This window comes from Mus musculus, chromosome 2 (genome assembly GCF_000001635.26).
Source record: "Mus musculus strain C57BL/6J chromosome 2, GRCm38.p6 C57BL/6J".
Taxonomy (NCBI): domain Eukaryota; kingdom Metazoa; phylum Chordata; class Mammalia; order Rodentia; family Muridae; genus Mus; species Mus musculus.
Genome location: NC_000068.7, coordinates 174,025,990 through 174,048,012, shown reverse-complemented (window position 1 = coordinate 174,048,012; position 22,023 = coordinate 174,025,990). Strand labels below are relative to the sequence as shown.

Here is a 22,023-nt window from a genome sequence, read left to right as displayed (position 1 = left end):
AGTGGGCTGGGACCTCTCCTTATAAACATACTCATGAGCCAATCCAAGCTCAACAATCTCTCAGTTGAGACTCTCTTTTCATGTGACTCTAGGCTGTATCAAGTTGACAGTTAAAGACAACTAGGACACACCACCCCTTGGCCACTTCACACACGCATGTTCATGCACACGCATGCATACACACACACATGCATGCACATGCACATACACAAATATTACTTTAAATCATGACCTTTCAAGTCTCTGTTCCCAAGATATTGTGTTAATATTACAATACAAAGCCCAGTACAACTTTAAATGTCCTACAGTGTGAAACTAGAGAGCTGATTCAGAGGTCAAGGTCACTGGCTGCTCTTACAAAGGACCTGGGTTTAGTTCTCAGCACCCACATGACAGCTCACAACCACCGAGGGGGTCCAATGGTCCATCTTCTGGCCTCTGTGGGTACTAAGCATGCATGTGGTGCACATACATAAATGTAAAACGTTTAAAATCTTTTTTTCTAAAGGTCTCACAGTCGTTAACATTTCTAGTGCTTTAAAAGTTCAATATCTCTGTAAAAGTCCAAAGTCTCTTAACAGTAGTTTCAAATAAATAAATAAATAAATAAATAAACAAACAAACAAACCAAAATGCCTATCCACCTCTTGTTTCAGGCAGTGGGCGACCCTAGGAGGACCTGCACCCCTCAGTCAATAGCCCGAGTGCCCACCAGACGGTACTCGGCCAGATTGAAGTCATGGCCATTCTTTTTGCTGTTGTTGCCAGGGGAACCACTATCCTTGCCAAACATGCTTGGTGTGGAGGAAACTTCCTGGAGGTGACAGAGCAGATTCTGGCTAAGACGCCTTCTGAAAATAATAAACTAACTTGCTCACATGGCAATTATTTGTGTCGTTACGTCTGCCAAGACAGGATCGCGTATCTTTGTATCACCGATGATGAGTTTGAGCGTTCTCGAGCCTTCAGTTTTTTGAACGAAGTAAAGAAGAGATTCCAGACAACTTACGGTTCTAGAGCAAGACTGCACTTCCTTATGCCGTGAATAGCGAGTTTTCAAGCATTTTGGCTGCACCACTGAAGCACCGCTCCGAGAATAAGAGCCTAGACAAAGCAATGGAGACTCAAGCACAAGCGGATGAACTGAAAGGAGTAATGGTCAGAAACATAGATTTGGTTGCTCAACGTGGAGAAAGGTTGGAATTGCTGATAGATAAAACAGAAACCCTTGTGGATTCATCTGTCACTTTCAAAACTACCCGCCTGCTCGAGCCATGTGTGTGAAGAATATCAAGCTCACTATCATCATCATCATTGTATCAGTTGGGTTCATCTATATCATTGTGTCACCTCTCTGTGGTGGGTTTACATGGCCAAGCTGTGTGAAGAAATAAGGAAGAAAAAAGTTACCATGAACGAAGGATATGAGAGTGAAAGGAGATAAAGGAAATTCATGTGACTCTGTCTTTTCACTACTCTCAGAAAACGCCAGTTTCTTTCACCTTTTTTCTCTCTCTTTCTTGTTTTAATTTTTGCCAGTCTTATGGTTTATGTTAATTAATTTCACATTGAATCATTATTCACACGAGAAAGGGCATTTATTTGTTTCTTTAGTTTAAGTAGTACTTTCTACTTAGGAAGACATTTTTGCTTTTACTATTCAAAGCCTTTGCCAAGGTGGAAACCACCAAACTTATGACCTGTCTGTGAAAACTGTCTAGGAACTTTGTATGTTCACACAAAGTGCTAGGAAATGGATTGTATTACTAACATCTCATTTTAGTCTCTTTTGTTATGGGAGAATTTTAGGTGCTTCAAAATAATAAATAGAGAATTTTGAGAATTGTAATAATTGTTAGGAGCCCATACAAGTCATGTAGTTAGCATTGAAATTTTATTTCAATATGGTGGGAAACATTTTGATAACCCATTAGAAGCACAAGAATTATCTTTCTTTCTCCCAGAATTTATTTTCTGAAATAAAGTTCAGTATATTACTTATTCATACTGCAAAAAACAAAATGTACACTTCCGTATTTTAAGAGGGAAGAACTGGGGCATGGAAACACTCTGATCAGAGCCGAGCCAAACTTCAGCAATGTAAGCCCACATCCTATAGCTCCCTGGCCAGTATCTGGAGCTAACTAGTGATCTTCTGGCTTCGAAAGGCTTAGACAGACAGATCCACTCCCACGGCCCCAGTGCCCACAAAACATAGAGCTTGTCCCAGGCTTAGACTCTCTCCACTCCGTACTTGCTACCATCCTTGGTGGACTTCCTGTAGTATTGGCATTCCAGTCTCCTGGGCTCTCCATTGCAGATGGGACTGCGCCTTTACCAATAGACCCTCTGACCTCTCTGTGTGGGGCCAAGCCCCGGCGTCCATTTAGAACCCCTTCATCTCTACAGCTATCATATCTCCAAAACAAGCACCACACGGGGACTTTTACATATTGCCAGGTCAGGCTGCCAGCTTGAGATGTAGCCTTGGTCCCCCTGGACCACAGCTTCTGCGTGCTGACACTGAGGAAATGCTTTCCCATCGTCCCAGCGAAACACAAAGGGTCTCGCTTCAGTGGTAGGCCAATTGCAGTCATTTCTTCAGACCCAGGCAATCAGCACACACACATTTTTAACCCCAAATACCACACAAACAGGCTATATCCCGAGTCCTGATAGATTCTGAGCTTCCCTATGGAGCCTCCCAGGCCAATCTGCCTCATTACACAGCACGTTACTCTAAGCATCACTGACTTCTAAGCTTCCATGATCATGGCTCGTTAAGATCTGAGAGAAGTTTCAGACCAAAGTTCCAAATACTTCCACAATCATCCACCAAAATAGTCCAACGGCATTGAAAGTCACATGACCAGGTTCCTCACAGCCATACCCAATGCCCCCCAGTACTTCTTTCTGTTCTAATTACCATTCTGTTTCTGTAATTAAAAACAAAACAAAACAAAACAAAACAAAACAAAACAAAAAAACAAACAAGAATACTCTGGCCAAAAACAACTTGGCTCACATTTCCAGGTCATAGTCCATCACTGAGAGAAGTCAGGACAGGAGCTCCAATAGGAGCTTGAAGGTAGGAATGACAAAAAATAAAATTAAAAAACCCTTTCTGGTTACTCACAAACTCAGATTTGGCTGCTTTTTTATGCATTTGAGGACTACTTGCCTAGGGATTGTACCGCCCTCAGTGGGCTGGATCCTCTTCATCTATTCACAATTAAGACAATCCCCCACAAATGTGCTCACATGCCAATCCAATTTTGGCAATTTCTCAGTGGAGACTCCCTTCTCAGGTGACTCCAGGCTATCAACTTGACAGTTAAAGCTGAGTAGGATACCTCCTAAGAAGTCCTTAAAATACCTAGCTTTCCATCAGTGTCTGTATCACACTGGATATCTAGCCCATTTCCACGTGTTGAGTCACTCAGGTGCTAACTTGGTTCCCCACTGCAGATTCTTGGCCTTGCTTGCAGAACATCTGGGAATGCATCTGAATTCCTTCCGAGAAACTGAACCCTTAGGTAGGGAGTTGGTATCCAAGCTATAGTAGTACAGAGAGGACAAGCCTCAGCCGGCCCATTGCCTCTGTGCATGGCTTTCAGTCTCTGGTCCATGCCACAGATTCTTCTAGAACTCAGTTTCTTATACTAAGGTCATGAAATTGAAAGTGATGGACACACACACACACACACACACACACACACACACACACACTAGCACCAGAAAAGGTTTCTAAACATGAAGAAAACCAAGTTACTTCAAAATGAAATGTGTCATGAGTCTAAGGTATTTTTGTTTTGTTTTTGTTTTTTTGTTTTGTTTTGTTGTTGTTGTTTTTTCAATGTTCACTTATATTGCACAGTGCAACCTTGCTGAAGTTTTGATTCTGACCCCTTGGCAATATTTGTTCACTATATAATGTAACAAATCCATCAGCCCCCAACAGCTCAGATTCTAGACTGTTCCGTGTTATAAAATGGAGTGGCTTGTTGGGGGTAGGTTGTATGAATGTTGGAGAAGTGGGGGCCAGGGTGTCAACCTTGGATGTCATTCCTTAGGAAGCGTCCATGTTGGTTTTTGAGGCAGAGTCTCTCCCTGAGACGTAGGACTCACAGAGTGGTAGGCAGGCAGGCTGGCTGGCTGGCTAAAGAGCTCCAGGAGTCTGCCTGCCTGTCTCCTCAGCTCTGATTCCAGCATGTGCCATCAGATGACATCGAGGCCCCGGAAGTGGTGATAGGGACTGAGTTCATGACCTGAGACTTGTGCAGCAAGTGTTTGCAGCCTGGGGTTTCCTTCCTGGTCTGGATCAGTGTCCTGATCGTTCGTGTCAAGCTTTCTGCTCTCACAGTAACAGAGCTGTTTAATCACAGACAACAAAGCCTTTCCGCATTTCCTACTGCCTCTCCTCAGCATGTAAATATCAAATTAGTATATATTTGGGTTGTATTGTGTTAGAATGTTTGACTTTAAAAATTGCTGTTTGAGTTTCTGACTTGAGTTGCATTTAAAAAAGAATCATTAAATGAATCCTGGCTTGGGATTAGGACAGAATTTCCAACAATTTCTGAAATGGCCCTAAACATACTTCTACCATTTTGTACTATGTATTTATGCAAAGTGGTATTCTCAGCATTGATGACTATAAAATCAAAATATTGAGCAACTCTGGAAAACATTGAAGATGCTCGACATCCTGCACTATTAAATATTCAGCCAAGATTTAATTCTTTATGTAAAAATGAACAAGCGAGTCCATCTCATTAGCATGCAAATTTGCTTTCATCTTTAATAAATGGTAAAATTATGTGTATATCAAAGAACTGTTTTTAAATGAATTTCTTCATGATTTATATCAGTGTTTGATTTGTACACCTAATTCATATACCTGTGTTCCAAAGGCTGCATAAAAATTTATTAGACAATAAAGTGTATGGGGGCTGGGAAGATGGCTCGGTAGCTCAGAGTTCTTGCTGTGCAAGTACAAGGACCTTAGCACCCATGTAAAAGCTAGGCATAGCTGTGTGAGCCTATAACCCCACCCTGATATGTTCAGAGACCCGTGAATCTTTGCTGGTTAACTAGGCTGGCCAAAACAGTGAGTTTTAGATTCAGTGAGAGATCTTATCTCATAGGAATAATATGGAAAGTGATAGAGGGAGACACTTCTGGCATCTGCTTGCACATGCACACAAACATGTGTGTGCCCCACACATGAAGTGGAAGAGACTTAAGGAGCTCTTCTTTAGAAAAGTACTTGCGTAAAGGTCATGGGCTTTCACAGGGATCCCAGTTCAGTGAAGGAATCCAGGTAATGAAGGAACCAGAGCCTAGCCTTATATGCTAAGTAAGGGTCCTTAGGGTTTACAGAGAAGAGATGAAGGAAACAAGAGACAAGATAAATTACAGAAGAGGAGGAAGAGGAGGGAAGACGAAAGAGAGGAGACAGCAGAGTCAGAGGCACAGAGTGGCAGTGGGACAGTAAAAAGGGAACGGAAAGAAACAAGTGAGAGAGACAGCACATGACCTAGCCAGAGGTGCTCTGCCTCCCAGGTTCATCCCTGATCTGGAGAGTCCTTAGGTCGGCTTCCAAGGGATAACTCAACAAGTTTTCAACCAAGCATGATGCTAACCAAAGATGCAGGGAGGGTCAACAGGGCCAAGGAGCAGGCTCACAGAACACAAGGAGGACTCAGAAGCTTGGTGAGGTGCACAGGGATGCCTGTGTGTGCATGTGTGCAGATGAGCATGTGTGTGTGCGCGTGTGCATGTGTGCACATGTGTGTGTATGTGTGTTGGCTACTGTATTAGTTACTTTACTGTTACTACAATACTATGACAAAACACCATGCCCTCCAAGACAACTTATAGAAGAAATAGCTTATTGGGGGCTCATAGTTCCAGAGGTGAAATATGATTGTCATGGTAGGGATCATGGCAGCAGAGATGGTGATGAAATGGTAGCTAAGATCTTAATCCTGATCCACAAACATAAGGCAGAGAGCACTAACTGGGTGTGGAGTGGGCTTTTGAAACCTCAAAGCTCACCCCAATGACACACCTCCTCCAATAAGGTCACACCTTCTAATCCTTCCTGAACTGTTCCACTAACTTGAGACTAAATATTCAAATATATGAGCCTATAAAGGCCATTTTCATTCCAACCACCACACTTAATTTTTGTTGCTCTGTCAAAATACCCTGACAAAGGAACTTAAGGAAGGAAGCATTTACGTTGGCTCATAGTTCCAGGCTACAGCCCATTGTGTCTGGGAAAACCCAACAATAGGAACTTGAAATAGCTGACCATGTCATATTCACAATGATGAAGAAGAAGAGAGATGAATGCTCGTGTTCCCTTTCTCGTTTATATACAGTCTAGGATCCTGCCTCAGAGAAGCTTACCACCCACATTGGACAGGTTGTCCCACCTTAACTAACATAATCAAGAAAATCCCACACCAGATCTCATCAAATTGCAATTAACCATCAGAGTGTGTGTGAGTGGGAGGATCAGCTTTGATTGTCAACTAGACACAATTTTGAACAACTGAAGAAGGGAGTCTCATGGAAGGATTGTTCGTATCAGGTTGGCTTGTGAGCATGCCAGTGGGGGGTTGTCCTGGTGGTTAATTGACATCAGAAGACCCATTCCACTGTGGGCAGCACCATTTTCTAGGCTGGGCTCTGTCCTCTGTGAGAGAAGACTGCTAAGGACAAACAAGAGACTAAGCCAAGAGACTTGCATACATTTACTTCTTTCTGGTTCTGAATGTGGATGTGGTGTGACCAGCTCTCTCAGGCTTTTGCCTCTGTGACTTCGTGCAATGACATACTACAGTCTGAAACCATAAGGCAGATAAATCCTTTCCTCCACTATGTTCCTTTGATCAGAGTGTTTCATCATGGCAACACTGGTACCATGAAGTAAAACTGGTACCATGAAGTAGTGTCATTGTGACATAACTGAGCCTGTGTCTTTTATACCTTGGACTATGTTGAGGGTGGAATGTGGAAGACTTGGAGCTTTAGGCTAGAATAGTCACTGGGTACTCATAGATTAATGGATAATTCTTGAAGGAGCTTGAAAGGTGGTAGTATTGAGAGTAACATCGCTGGTGGAGCCAGATTATATTTCAAGAACTAGAATTTTGACTTGCACCTGGGAGTGGAGTCTGTGCTCTGGATCCCCACCCACTCAGCTCACACCCAAATGCAGCTTGACCCCCAGGAGTTTGGACACATCAGGGTCACAGGATCACAGGTTGACAGGAGAGGCAGGTTCTAGTCAAAGACAGTAAGGCCAGTTAACACCAGAGACAACCAGATGGAGAGAGGCAAGTACAAGAACATAAGCAACAGAAACCAATACTACTTGGCAACATCAGAACTCAGTTCTTCCATCATAGCAAGCTCTGGATACCCCAAAACAGGTGATAAGCAAGATTAAATTCTAAAATCCCATCTCATGAATATGATAGAGGACTTTAAGAAGGACATAAATAACTCATTTAAAGAAATACAGGAGAACACAGGTAAGCAAGAAGAAGGCCTTAAAGAGGAAATACAGATAAACACAACCAAACAGGTGAAGGAATTGAACAAAACATGCAGGATCTAAAAATGGAAATAGAAACATTAAAGAAAACACATAGGGAGACAACCCTAGAGATGGAAAACCTAGGAAAGAGAACGGGAGTCGCAGATGCAAGCATCACCTACAGAATACAAGAGATGGAAGAGAGAATCTCAGATGCAGAAGATACCATAGAAGACATTGACACAACAGTCAAAGAAAATACAAAAAGCATAAATCTCCTAACTCAAAACATTCAACAAATTCAGGACACAATGAAAAGACCAAACCTAAGGATAACAGGTATAGAAGAGAGTGAGGATTCCTAGCTCAAAGGGCCAGTAAACATTTTCAACAAAATTATAGAAGAAAATGCCCCTAACCGAAAGAAAGAAATGCCCATGAACACACAAGAAGCCTACAGACGACTAAACAGATTGGACCAGAAAAGAAATTCCTGCACAGAACAAAGAAAGAGTATTGAAAGCAGCAAGGGGAAAACATCAAGTTATATAAAGACAGACCCATCAAAACTGCACCAGACTTCTCAACTGAGACTCCAAAAGCCAGAAGATCTTGGATTGAAGTCATACAGACACTAAGAGAACACAAATGCCAGCCCAGGATAATATTTCCACCAAAACTCTGAATCATCATAGATGATGTCTTAGTCAGGGTTTCTATTCCTGCACAAACATCACGACCAAGAAGCAAGCTGGGGAGGAAAGGGTTTATTCGGCTTACACTTCCATACTGCTATTCATCACCAAAGGAAGTCAGGACTGGAACTCAAGCAGGTCAGGAAGCAGGAGCTGATGCAGAGGCCATGGAGGGATGTTCTTTACTGGCTTGCCTCCCCTGGCTTGCTCAGCCTGCTCTCTTATAGAACCCAAGACTACCAGTCCAGAGATGGCACCACCCACAAAGGGCCTTTCCCCCTTAATCACTAATTGAGAAAATGCCTTAGAGTTGGATCTCATGGAGGCATTTCCTCAACTGAAGCTCCTTTCTCTGTGATAACTCCAGCTGTGTCAAGTTGACGCAAAACTAGCCAGTACAGATGGAGAAACCAAGATATTCCATGACAAAACCAAATTTAAGCAATACCTTTCCACTAACACAGCCCTACACAGAAGGAAAACTCCAACACAAAGAGGGAAACTACACCCAACAAAGACTAAGAAATTAATCTTCTCACAACAAACCCAAAAGATGAGAACCACACAAACATAAATCCACTTCTAACAACAAAAATAACTATAACAAACAATCTTTGGTCTTTAAAATCTCTCAACATCAATGGACTCAATTCCCCAATAAAAAGACATAGGCTAACATACTGGATATGTAAACAGGATCCAGCATTTTGCTGCATACAGGAAATGCACCTCAGGGACAATGACAGACTCTACCTCAGAGTAAAAGGCTAGAAAAAAAATTTCAATCAAGTGGTCCCCCCAAAACAAGCTGGAATAGCTATTCTAATATTAAATAAAATAGACTTTCAACTCAAAGTTACCATAAAAGATGGGGAAGGACACTATATACTCATCAAAGGAAAAATCTACCAAGATGAACTCTCAATTCTGAACACCTATGCCCCAAATGCAAGGGCACACACATTTGTAAAAGAAACATTACTAAAGCTCAAAGCATGCATTAAACCTCACACAATAATAGTGGGAAACTTCAATACTCCACTGTCAACAATGGACAGATCATAAAAACAGAAACCAAACAGAGTCACACTGAAACTAACAGAAGTTATGAACAAAATGGATTTAACAGATATCTACAGAACATTTCACCTTAAAATAAAAGAGTATACTTTCTTCTCAGTATCTCATGGTACCTTCTCCAAAATTGACAATATATTTGGACAGAAAACAAGACTCAACAGATACAAGAAGATTGAATTAATCCCATGTATACTATTGGACCACCACAGACTATGGCCGGTCTTTAATAACAAGAAAAACAACAGAAAGCCCACATATACATGGAAATTGAACAACTATCTACTAAATGATAACTTGGTCAGTGAAGAAATAAAGAAAGAAATTAAAGACTTTCTAGAATTTAACAAAGATGAAGGCACAACAATACCCAAACTTATGGGACACAATGAAAGCAGTGCTAAGAGGAAAACTCATAGCTCTGAATGGCTCCATAAAGAAATTGGAGAAAGCAGACACTAGCAGCTTAACAGCTCATCTGAAAGCTCTAGAACAAACAGAAGCAAATCCACCCAAGAGGAGTAGATGGCAGGAAATACTCAAACTCAGGGATGAAACCAACCAATTAGAAACAAAGATAACTATACAAAGAATCAATAAAACTAGGAATTAGTTCTTTGAGAAAATCAACAAGATAGATAAACCCTTAGCCATACTAACTGGAGGGCACAGAGACAGTATCCAAATTAATAAAATCAGAAATTAAAAGGTAGACATAATAACAGAAACTGAGGAAATTCAAAAAAATCATCAGATCCTACTACAAAAGCCTATACTCAACAAAACTGGGAAATCTAGATGAAATGGATATTTTTCTAGACAGATACCAGGTACCAAAGTTAAATTAGAAGTAGAAACTAGACAAGACACATGAAAAATAAGTCTAGAGCAAAGGCAAGTAATCCAATTTGTTTTTCCACCAAAGGCCAGGCTTATATCAGGTTTGTTGAAAATTTGCATTCTGCTGAGTACCCGTCCTTATCTATGGCTCTTAAAAGGACACTGTTGAAACTCTGACAGAATTAGGCAAGCATAATGCTAAAGAATAAATTGAATTTTCACTTTAAATTCCCTGCAATTACAGGGAGCTATTTACAATATAGGTCTCAGATAGGATCACTCCCATTCACTAAGTGGTCACATTTACCTACCATTAGCAGCTTCCTTTTAGCCATGTTCCTGCATGCTTTATCTCCCTGGTACTGCTTAATTTAGACTCGAGACAATGACTGCACCACATAAACCATCCAAACAGTCCCATAATCCCTAAGGAAATAGAAGTAGTCATTAAAAGTCTCTCACCCTCCCCCCCTCCCAAAAAAAGCCCAGGGCCAGATGGTTTTAGTTCAGAATTCTATCAGACCTTCAAAGAAGACCTAATACCAATACTTCTCAAACTCTCAAACTATTCCATAAAATAGGCACAGAAGGAACACTACCCAATTCATTTTATGAACCAACACTTATGCTGATACCTAAACCACACAAAGACCAACAAAGAAAGAGAACTTCAGACCAATTTCCCTCATTAATATCAATGCAAAATACTCAATAAAATTCTCACAAACCAAATCCAAGAATACATCAAAACGATTATTCACCATGATCAAGTAGGCTTCATCCCAGGGATGCAGGGATGGTTCAACATACAGAAATCCATCAATGCAACCCACTATATAAACAAACTCAAAGGGAAAAAAACCCCATGATCATCCCATTAGGTGCTGAAAAAGTCTTTGGCAAAATACAATACACTTTCATGTTAAGAGTCTTGGAAAGATCAGAAATTCAAGGCCCATACCTAAACATAATAAAAGCAATATACAGCAAACCAGTAACCAACATCAAACTAAATGGAGAGAAACTTGAAGCAATTCCACTAAAATCAGGGATAAGACAAGACTGCCCTCTCTCCCCCTATCCAATATAGAACTCAAAGTTCTCCCCAGACCAATTAGGCAACAAAAGGAGGTCAAAGGGATACAAATTGGAAAGAAGGGTGTCAAGATATTACTATTTGGAGATGATATGATAGTATACTTAAGTGACCCCAAACAGTCTACCACAGAACTCCTACAGCTGATAAACAAATTCAGCTAAGTGGCTGGATATAAATTAACTCTAACAAATCAGTAGCCTTCCTCTACTCAAAGGATAAACAGGCTGAGAAAGAAATTAGGGAAACGACACCCTTCACAGTAGTCACAAATAATATAAAATATCTTGGTGTGAGTCTACCCAAGCAAGTGAAAGACCTGTATGAAAAGAACTTCAAGTCTCTGATGAAAGAAATCGAAGAAGATCTCAGAAGACGGAGAGGTTTCCCATGCTCATGGTTCTGCAGGATTAACAGAGGGAAAACGTCCCTCTTACCAAAAGCAATCTACAGATTTCATCCAATCCCTGTCAAAATTCCAACTCAATTCTTCACAGAGATAGAAAGAGCAATTCTCAAATTCATCTGGAATAACAAAAAACACAGAATAGTGAAAATGATTCTCAACAATAAAAGAACTTCTGAGGGAATCACCAACCCTAACCTGAAGCTGTACTGCACCACAATTGTGATAAAAACTGCATGGTATTGGTACAGAAACAGGCAGGTAGATCAATGGAATAGAATTGAAGACCCAGAAATGAACTCACACACCTATGGTCACTTGATCCTTGACAAAGAAGCTAAAACCATCCAGTGGAAAAAAGACAACATTTTCAACAAATGGTGCTGGTTCAACTGGTGGTCAGCATGTAGAAGAATGTGAATTGATCCATTCTTATCTCCTTGTACAAAACTCAAGGCCAAGTGGATCAAGGACCTCCACATAAAACCAGATATGCTGAACCTCATAGAAGAGAAATCAGGAAAGAGTCTTGAACACATCGGCATGGGAAAATTTCCTGAACGGAAAACCAATGGCTCAGGCTCTAAAATAAACAATAGACAAATGGGACCTCATAAAATTGAAAAGCTTCTGTAAGGAAAAGGACACTGTTAATAGGACAAAACAGCAACTAACAGATTGGTTAAAGATCTTTACCAACCCTACATCCAATAGAGCGCTAATATTCAAAATATACAAAGATCTCAAGAAGTTAGATTCCAGAAACCCAAATAACCCTATTAAAAATGAGGTACAGAGCTAGACAAATAATTCTCAACTGAGGAATACCGAATGGCTGAGAAGCACTTAAAGAAATGTTTAACATCCTTAGCATCAGGGAAATGCAAATCGAAACAGCCCTGACATTCCACCTCATACCAATCAAAATGTCTAAGATCAAAAACTCAGGTGACAGCAGAGGCTGGCAAGGATGTGGAGGAAGAGGAGCACTATTTCATTGCTGGTGGGATTGCAAGCTGGTACAAACACTCTGAAAAACAGTCTGGTGTTTCCTCAGAAAATTGGAAATAGTTCTACCCATGGACTCAGCTATACCACTATTGGGCATATACCCAAAAGATGCTCTAACATTTAACAAGGACACATACTCCACTATATTCATAGCAGCCTTATTTATAGTAGCCAGAAGCTAGAAACAACTCAGATATCCCTCAACAGAGGAATGGATCCAGAAAATGTGGTACATTTATACAATGGAGTACTACTCTGCTTTTAAAAACAATGACTTCGTGAAATTCACAGGCAAATGGATGGAGCTAGAAAATATGATCCTGAGTGAGGTAACCCAGACACAAAAGAACACACATGGTATGTGCTCACTGATAAGTAGTTATTAGCCCAAAAGCTTGGAATTCTGAGGGTGCAACTTGTAGGCCATGTTAAGCTCACCAAGAAGGAAGACCAAAGTGTGCATGCTTCAGTCCTACTTAGAAGGGGAAACAAAATAATCACAGAAGGTAGAGGAAGGGAGAGATGTGAGAGGGGAAGAGAAGAGGGAGACAAAAAGCAGGGCAGGACCAGGTGTGGGAGGAGACAGGGGAAAGTAAGAGGGTCAGGAAATTGAATGGCGGTATGTAGTAGTGGAGGATGGGAACTCGGGGGTAGCCACTAGAAAGTCCCAGATGCCAGGGAAGCAAGAGTATTCCAGGACCCAATGGGGATGACCTTAGTGGAAATACAGAATAAAGCAGAGATAAAACCCGTAGAGACCACCTTCAGTAGGCAGGCCCAGCACTCAGTTGAGGGATGGGGCCACCCACCCATCTCAACATTTTTAACCCAGAAATGTTCCTGTCCAAAGGAAAGACAGGGACAAAAAAAAATAGAACAGAGACTGAAGGAAAGGCCATCCAGAGACTGCCCCATCTAGGGATCCATCCTATCTGCCAGCACCAAACATGACACTATTGCTGATGCCAAGAAGTGCTTTGCTGACAGGAGCCTGGTATGGCTACCCCCTGAGAGGTTCTACCAGCACCTGACCAATGTAGATGCAGATACTCACAGCCAACCATTGGATTGAGCACGCAGACCTCAGTGGAAGAGCTAGGGGGAAGGATTGAAGGAGCTGAAGGGGATTGCAAGTCCATAGTAAGAACAATATCAACTAACCGGACCACCCGGAGCTCCCAGAGACTAAACCACCAAACAAAGAGTACACATGGAGGGACCCATTGCTCCAGCTACATATGTAGCAGAGGATGGCCTTGTCTGACACCAAAGGGAAGGGAGGCCTTTGGTCCTGTGGAAGATTGATATCCCAGTGTAATGGGAATCTAGGGCTGTGAGGTGTGGGAGTTGGTGAGTGGGTGGGGGAGCACCCTCATAGAGGCAAAGGGAGGGGGGAGAGGGATGGAATGGGGATGTTGTGGAGGGCTAACTGGGAAGTGGGGGGGGGGATATCATTTGAAATGTAAACAAATAAAATGATTGATTAAAAAAGAACTAGACCTTTTTTGTTACCTGGACTAGCAGATACTCATATGATATTTTGGTTAAGAATCTGGGTGAGTCTGATTCGATGGCATAAAGAAGCAGCTGCAGTTGCCAAATGATCAGCACCTCTGAGCTGAAGCCTGTGCTTCATGAGGACTACAGGGAAATGTTTCCTCCTGGTCAAAGCACAGAAACTGATACCGCTGCCATCAAGATGGGCAAGGCTATTCCATGTCAGAAGAACGTGGCAACGTGCGCGTCATCTGTGCCATACTGGTTTTGAAGACGTGCAGGGGTCGGTCTGAGACTGGTCTGAGACTGGTACCAACCTTGTGGAAGTATTAGAATCCCTGCAGAGAGGACTGAAAAGGCCATTCACTGGTGAAGATGAAGCCTTAGTTGCTATGGAGACCTCAGGATATAAGAGATGCCGAGGCATTTCTGCCACATAAAATTGCAGATGTAAAATGGAGCTGGCCTATGCCTACCAGAAAAGCTCTATGCACTGCAGATGGCTCCTCTGGAGTCCAGATTACCTCAGGAGTCACAGATTCTGACCACTGGAGCTGCAATATTGGATCTTTCCTCTGCTAGGTTTTGGTTTTGCTTCAGTGTGTTTATTCATTTGGTATGATCTGGTTTATAATATGTATAAAGTCTGAAGCTTGCTCTTTATTCTGAAAGGATTTCATCGTTAAGAAATGTTGGGCTTTTAATTCGTTGGGAATATTGCAGACTTGGTAGACTTTCTAAATTTGGGCTGCATTATGAAATAAGTGTGAGGCCATAGGAACAAAGAATAGAAGGCTACGATGTGTTTGTGTGTCAAGTTGACGAGGGATAGATTGTAATGGCTAACTTTTTACTAATTTTATTTTGAAGAGACTATCTCTTGTTCTTTGACAATTTCATGTATATATACAATGTATCTTAATTGTGTACACCCCAGGTCCCCAACTGTACTGTCTAGTTTCGTGCCAATTTAACAGGCTAAAGTCATCTAAGAGGAGCAAGCCTCAATTAACCAAATGCCTTCATAAAATCAGGCCTACGCAAGCCTGTAGAGCATTCTTAATTAGTGATAAATGGGGGAGGGCGCAGACCATTTTGAGTGGTACAATCCCTGGCTGGTGGTCATGGATTCTATAAGAAAGCATGTTGATTAAGCCATGAGGAGCAAGCCAGCAAGCAGCACCCCTCCATGGCTTCAGATCATCTCCAGCCTCCAGGTCCCTGCCTTGTTTGAGTTCCTGTCCCGTCTTCCTTTGACAATGAACTGCAATGTGGAAGCTTAAGCAGAGTAAACCCTTTCCTCCCGAGTTTCTTTGGCCATAGTGTTTCCTGTAACCCTAACTAAGACCCCACCCCACTCCTTTTGTACCCCTGTGTTATTTGGGGGCTTCTGAAAGCTCTTGGTCAATAACTCATAAGACAATATCCCTCTGGCCCGAAGATTTTTTTTTTATTCAATAACTCATGTCTTCCAAGGTAGCACGGTTCATCCATGCAGAGGACCTTTGTTACACATTTGTAAAAGCACATATTTTAAATTAGTGTAGAAAGAAGTGTGTTTCCACAAGGGTTTTCATACCAACCTCATCCCGTTTCCTTCCTGTCCTACTGTTTCACCTTTGATCAAATGTTCAACTTCTTTTATGCCATCTGCCACCTTCCTTAATTTACAGTTCATCTGTGTGTGTGTGTGTGTGTGTGTGTGTGTGTGTGTGTGTGTGTGTGTGTGTGTGTGTATGTGACAGAGAGAGAGAGAGAGAGAGAGACTTTGAACATATGATCATTATCTGAGTTCTCAGTCTGGGATTTTATGTAACCCATTCTCACTAGATGCCATTACTGTAGGGTTAATAAATTTTGGTGGAATCTTTGTTTTTCCTGTTTCTTATGTTACTGCATTGGGATTTATGCATCTGTTGTTATTTTTTTATCAGCTATATTCTTTGAGTTGATGTATCTGCAGTGTTCAAGTGGGATTTGGATGTGATAGAATTGAGTGTTTAGTTCAGAAATAATTTCTCAGACCAGAGCTCAAGGTGCCTGGTGTAAGCTGTATAATATTCCCCAAGTAGGGTATTAACTAGGAGAGCAACCGCAGATGTTTGATATTACACTATGCAATTGATGTACTAGGAAATTAATAACAATGTCCCTTTTGACTTTAATAACGGTTGGAGAATAAATAACTAAGGACAGTATAAAGTATATTCAGCTTTTAGTTAATGGGATTAGGAGTGAAGAGAGGCAGGGCAGGCAGGGATAAGGATTAAATATTAGGTCTACTTTGGAAAGAAAAGAATTGAGGCACAGTGCCTGTTCTGTTCTGTTTCCTTATCAATTTTACAGAACTAACGTTATCTGAAGGAGGGAGCCTCAGTTGAGAAAATGCCTCCATCACATGGGCCTATGGGAAAGCCTCTGGGACATTTTCTTGATTGACAACTGAAATGGAAGGACCAGAGTCCCACCCACTCTGGGTAGTGCCACATTGGGGGAGTAGTCCTGGGTTGCACTAGAAAGGAAACTGCAAACCAATAATCAGCACTCCTCCATGACCTCTGTTTCAGTTCCTGCCCCCAGGTTCATGCCTTGAGTGCCTGCCTTGACTTCCTTTCATGCTGGACTAAGTACACGCTGTAATAGGAAATAAACCCTTTTCTCCTTAAGCACCTTTTGCTGGTGGTGTTTATCGTAACAATGGGGAGCACGTTAGGGCAGGTGAGTAAAGAAGGCAGGGAAGAGTTGGGATGGTGTCGGTCCCCAAACGCCCTGGGGGGGGGGGAGTTAGAGTCTGTTAAATCCATGGAGAGTTACAACTAAGAAGCAAAAAGAGGAGGAATGACAGCAAAGCTGCTAAGACGATGAAGAAGGAGAGAGCACACATGATGTGGCTGAAAAGTGTAGGAGGAGGAAGGCCTTACAGTAAGCTGGGTGGAGAAGCACAAATACAGTCCTAAAACCCTAACAGAGCAAATTCAAACAAAAGCAAAACCATCAAGAGATATCTGCAAGAGTGGATGGTAAATAATAGATTAAAAAAAAGCAAGCAAGCTTATGGAGTGAATTCCTGGTTCAGCAGTGCTGAGAAGAAGGGCAAACTTCTCAGATCCCTCTGGCTCTAGAACAACATGGCACAGTGTGCCCGAGCAGGGCATGGGAGCCACTGGTCTTGTGACAAGAAGAACTGGGATAAGATTGATGGCTAGCTTTTATTTTCAACCTGACCACGATTTTAGAGTCATCTCAGAAGGAATTCTTAGCTGAAGAATTATTTAGAGCAGGTTGGCCTATGGACACATTTGTGGAGGATTGTCTTCAGTGTTAATTGATGTAGGAAAGCCTAGCCCATTTTAGGTGGTACCATTCCCTAGGCCAGGCCCTGTACTATATATGAGTGAAGAAGGCTAGCAAGGGTGCATTTGTTTCTCCTCCTTCTCTTGTGGATGTAATGTGAGCAGCTATCTCAAATTCTTGCCTCTGACTTTCCCACAATGGTGGGAATTGTAACCTGGAATTGTAAGCTTTCTCCCCAACATCTCTCACCCCCCACCTCCATCCCCCCCCATCCTTCCTCCTGTGATGCCTATGCTTGGTTGTCAACTTGACTACATCAGAAATTAACAAAAATTCAAGCAGCTAGGCATACCTGTGAGGGATTTCCCACCCCCCTTAATTAAATAATTTGAAAAGAGAATACCCATTTTTTATTCATATCTTTTGAGTTGGGACGATCTACCTTTAATCTGGGTCACACCATCTACTGGCAGCCTGTATAAAGGACGTTGAAGATGGAAGCTCATTGGTTTTGCTTGCTCACTCTTGATCTTACTGGCAAGTGTCATTCTTTCACTGGTGTTAGAGCCTCCTTCTTCTGGCATCTACTGAAGACCACCTGAGACTTTCAGTTTCATGGATGGAACAATTACTGTATTCTTGGAACTTCCATTGGTAGACAGCCCTTTTTGGTCTATCTGGATCACAGCCTGTAGGCCATCCCGTGTGTGTGTGTGTGTGTGTGTGTGTGTGTGTGTGTGTGTGTGTGTGTGTAACAGTGTGCTCTGGGGGATGTCCAGTGACCTACCGTGTCATTCTCTGTCTTATTTCCTTGAGACAGGGTCTGCCAGTGATCCTGGAGCTAGGTTGGTGTCCAGCAGGCCCTGGTGAGCTTCCTGTCTCCTGCCTGCCCAGAGATAGGGTGGTTCTGTCACATGCACAGTCGTTCACAGGTTTCCTTGTGGATGGATTCTGCGATCTGAGCTCAGGCCCTCTTGCTTGTATAGCCAGCATGCTTTCACTGAGCCTGCTCCCCAGCCCCCACCTAAACCTTTTACAATTTCTGCTCCTAAAACCACCATTCCTTTCTCTGTCATCCTCCTTAACAAACTGATCTATCTATAAAAGGGGTTAAAAGTGTTACAAATAGCTCTTCTGGTCCTTCAAAGCCAAACTCCCCTCAAAGGAAAAGTGGTTTGTTTTCTTTCTCCTTGTGCATTCATGGCATGGGGCAGATGGGACCTCCAGGAACCCAGTAAAAGCCGGGTTCAAGCTCCCAGTTTGGCCTCTGACCCCACTGTTCTTGTTCTAGGCTTTTGCCTTCTTCCTCTCTAGGGCAGTACTCAGACACCAGATTTTCATCCGAGGACCGGTACCACATGCTTGATGTTTGCAAAATGAGCTGTTTTTGTTGCTTGTTTGCTTGCTTGCTTATTTGTTTGTTGTTTTTCTGCCTGAGGAAAAAAAATCCCTGGGCAAAATAGCTTAAGTTTATTGTCTCATGGTTTGAAGAACAGTCCACCGTGGTACAGAAGACGTGACAGTAACAGAGGCTTTACTGGGGCAGTGAGAGCAGCAGATAGAAAGATGGATGCCGGTGCTCAGACATTCACCTTCTTGTCCGGACTCTCGAATTCCTGGCAGATCTTCCTATCTCAGGTAAATCTCTGTGCAGTCATCCTCACCCAAAAGTGTGTCTCCTAAGTGAGTCTAAGTCATGTCAGGTTTATAGTCAAGATCAACCATCATAAGTCTACCCCTGTCAAGCTTATACATGGACATCACCTTCTAGTCATCAAATTCTGCCCTCTAGTTTCCTTAGGTTCATGGCTTTTAAGATAGTGACTATCTCATAGTGCAAAATGTATCCAGTCTCACCGCAAAAGTCTTGGTAGCCTTTAACAGTTCTGCCAAAATTCCTTCTGAGCATCAAGGTAATCTCTTACCCATGAGGCCCCGTGAAATCAATAAACAAGTGACACTGTAGGTTTCCAATGTGCAACGGTGTTGAAGAAACATCCTCTTTCTGAAGGAGCAGTGTTGGGGTAGGTAGTAAGGAGATACAGGATCAATGCACACTGACAGCCAACAGGGCAATGCCAAAGGCTGCAGGTCATGCCCAGCATCTAAGGTGTGTGGCAACATTATCTGGACTCTGAGAACCAAAGGAAGTTCTGAGCCTCCAGTTCTACTGTCTGTAGCACACGCAGTCTTTCTCTTGGGTCAGCTCCACTCTATGTCTGAAGATTTCCTTGGTGAATATCCCACAGTTCAAAGCTTAAGGGCCACATGCTAAGGTCCCACTCCTCTGTACTTACGTGCTGTAGTAGTTGCTGTTGTTATCTTACTGCAGCAGCAAAAACACAAACAAAGGCAAATTAAGCAAGGAGTGTTTGTTTTGCTTCACAGTTGAGAGTCCAGTTCGTGGAGGAGAGGGCATGGCAGCCAATGGGGCTTCAGTTGTTGTCTTAGGGTTTTAATGCTGTGAACAGATACCATGACCAAGGCAACTCTTATAAGGAAAACATTTGATTGGGGTTGGCTTAGAGGTTCAGAAGTTCAGTCCATTATCTTCAAGGTGGGAGCATGGCAGCATCCAGGCAGGCATGGCGCAGGAGGAGCTGAGAGTTCTACATCTTCATCTGAAGGCTGTTGAGGAGAAGACTGGCTTCCAGGCAGCTAGGATAAGGGTCTTAAAGCCCATGCCCACAGTGGCACACCTACTCCAACAAGGCCATGCCCACTCCAACAAGGCCACACCCACTCCAACAAGGCCACACCCACTAATAGTGCCACTCCCTGGGCCGAGCATATACAAACTATCACAGTTTTGGTGGCCGGAAATGTGAATCAAATGTCCACATTGTACCTGCACCCAGGAAGAAGAGCGGTAAATGCTAGTACTCTTGTGTTGTGTGTGTTTTCCCAGAGAGACATGAACAAATGTCTCTTCGCCCCACACAGGACACTGATGACAGACTAAAGAATAAGTACATTCAAGCCAATGTAATAAACTGTGAGCTTCTCAGCTTTACCCACAGGCATCTGAGTGAGGGCCCCTTATGAGATCTGTAAGGAGTTACGAATGACTGTAACTCAGCTGGGAGACCGGCATGCTCCCTGCTCCTCTTGCAGACTGCCTCCCCCAGAGATAGGCTCCTCTCCTAGCAAAGTTATACTGATTTTTATAACTTTGGGGAGATGTCTTTTGACTCCTAGAACTTACATAAGTTTCCTATGCCTTATAAATTTCATTTATTTCCCGAGTTTTGTGAGCCTCTCCTCTCCTTCCAGGAGAGGGTATTTTATTTCAGAGGGATCTGCTAATAGAACATCTTGCTTCCTCCTTTTTGTGAATGAAAGGGAGAAAGTACTTTTCCAAGCAGAATAGTGCCACTCACATTCAGACCCATGCAGTCGTCTACCTCAGTCAGACCTCTCTGGAAACTCCTTCATAGACATACTCAAAAGCATGTATCTTAGGTGATTCTAAGTCAAGGTTACCTACCACACTGCGTAGCTAATCTTGGCTGGGGGAGATGGAAGACCCAGTGCCTTAGCATGTCTGCCTTACTTTTCTTCTCTGCAAAACAGAATTATATCTCCCCTTCTTTGTAACCATAGTCTGTCAATGTACATACATTGCCCCAGGTACATGTAAGTCAGCCCTTACAGAGCAAACCACCCTGGAGAGGAAGAATGTGCTATTTGGGGCTGCCTGATAAGCAGGCTAGCATCGTTGTCTTCAGAGTATGTGGAGAGGATTCGGTGAGCACACGGTCTGAGGTGCATAAGAGATGGCCACCAGCACTGCTAAGTACAAATAAGGATCCAGCCTGGAGTCATTGAGGAGCTGTCTCTAAAGACCGTGGGTCTCCTTTCAACAGGGAAGGTGTTCTGCTGCTCTCTGGTCCCCTACAGAGGCCTCCTGCCTTGGAATGTGACTCATAACACCATCACCCTTTTCTGACTGTTTCCCAGCTTCCTATTTCACTGAGAACAGAACCCCACCTCCATCCTACAGCCAGAGGCCTCATCTGCGGCCATCCAATCTTGCCCTCCTCAGCCAATCCCACTGCCTGAGACAGAGGGTCTTTGCAGTTAGCTCTTCTTTCCATTTAAGCCTGCTCCTGGAGTAGCTCTCTTAGTCATGTATTCCTGAAACTACTGACTTCTCTGCCTGGTTGTTACCCAGTCTCCATTTAGGATGTGTCTCCCTAGCTCCCACCCTGTAGCAAGCCCTGGGCTGTCAGCATGCAGATCTGTGGGGTTTGCACCCCAATTCACGAATGTGGTAATTTCAGGCAATCCCCATGTCTACAGAGACACCTCAAGTGGTGCTTCTGTCTGCCTGAAGCACTCCTGTTATTCACCTGCCTCATGAGACCCTTGTCTTGAGACCTTGTCATGAGACCTTGTGTGGTGCTTGGGTCTTCCGTGCCATACCCAGAAGGGCAAGCTGGCTGTATAGGAAAGGATGGTGATTCTGTTGGGGGCAGGTAGCTCCCCAATAAAGAGTCACATGTGAGAGACACCTGCATGGGTAGACTGAGCACCGGGGGCACAGATCAATATT

The 22,023-nt window shown here is 42.9% G+C and overlaps 1 pseudogene; it reads left to right on the top strand.

Annotated features, from left to right (window-relative positions):
• Positions 636 to 2,012, top strand: Vamp7-ps (vesicle-associated membrane protein 7, pseudogene; annotated as a pseudogene).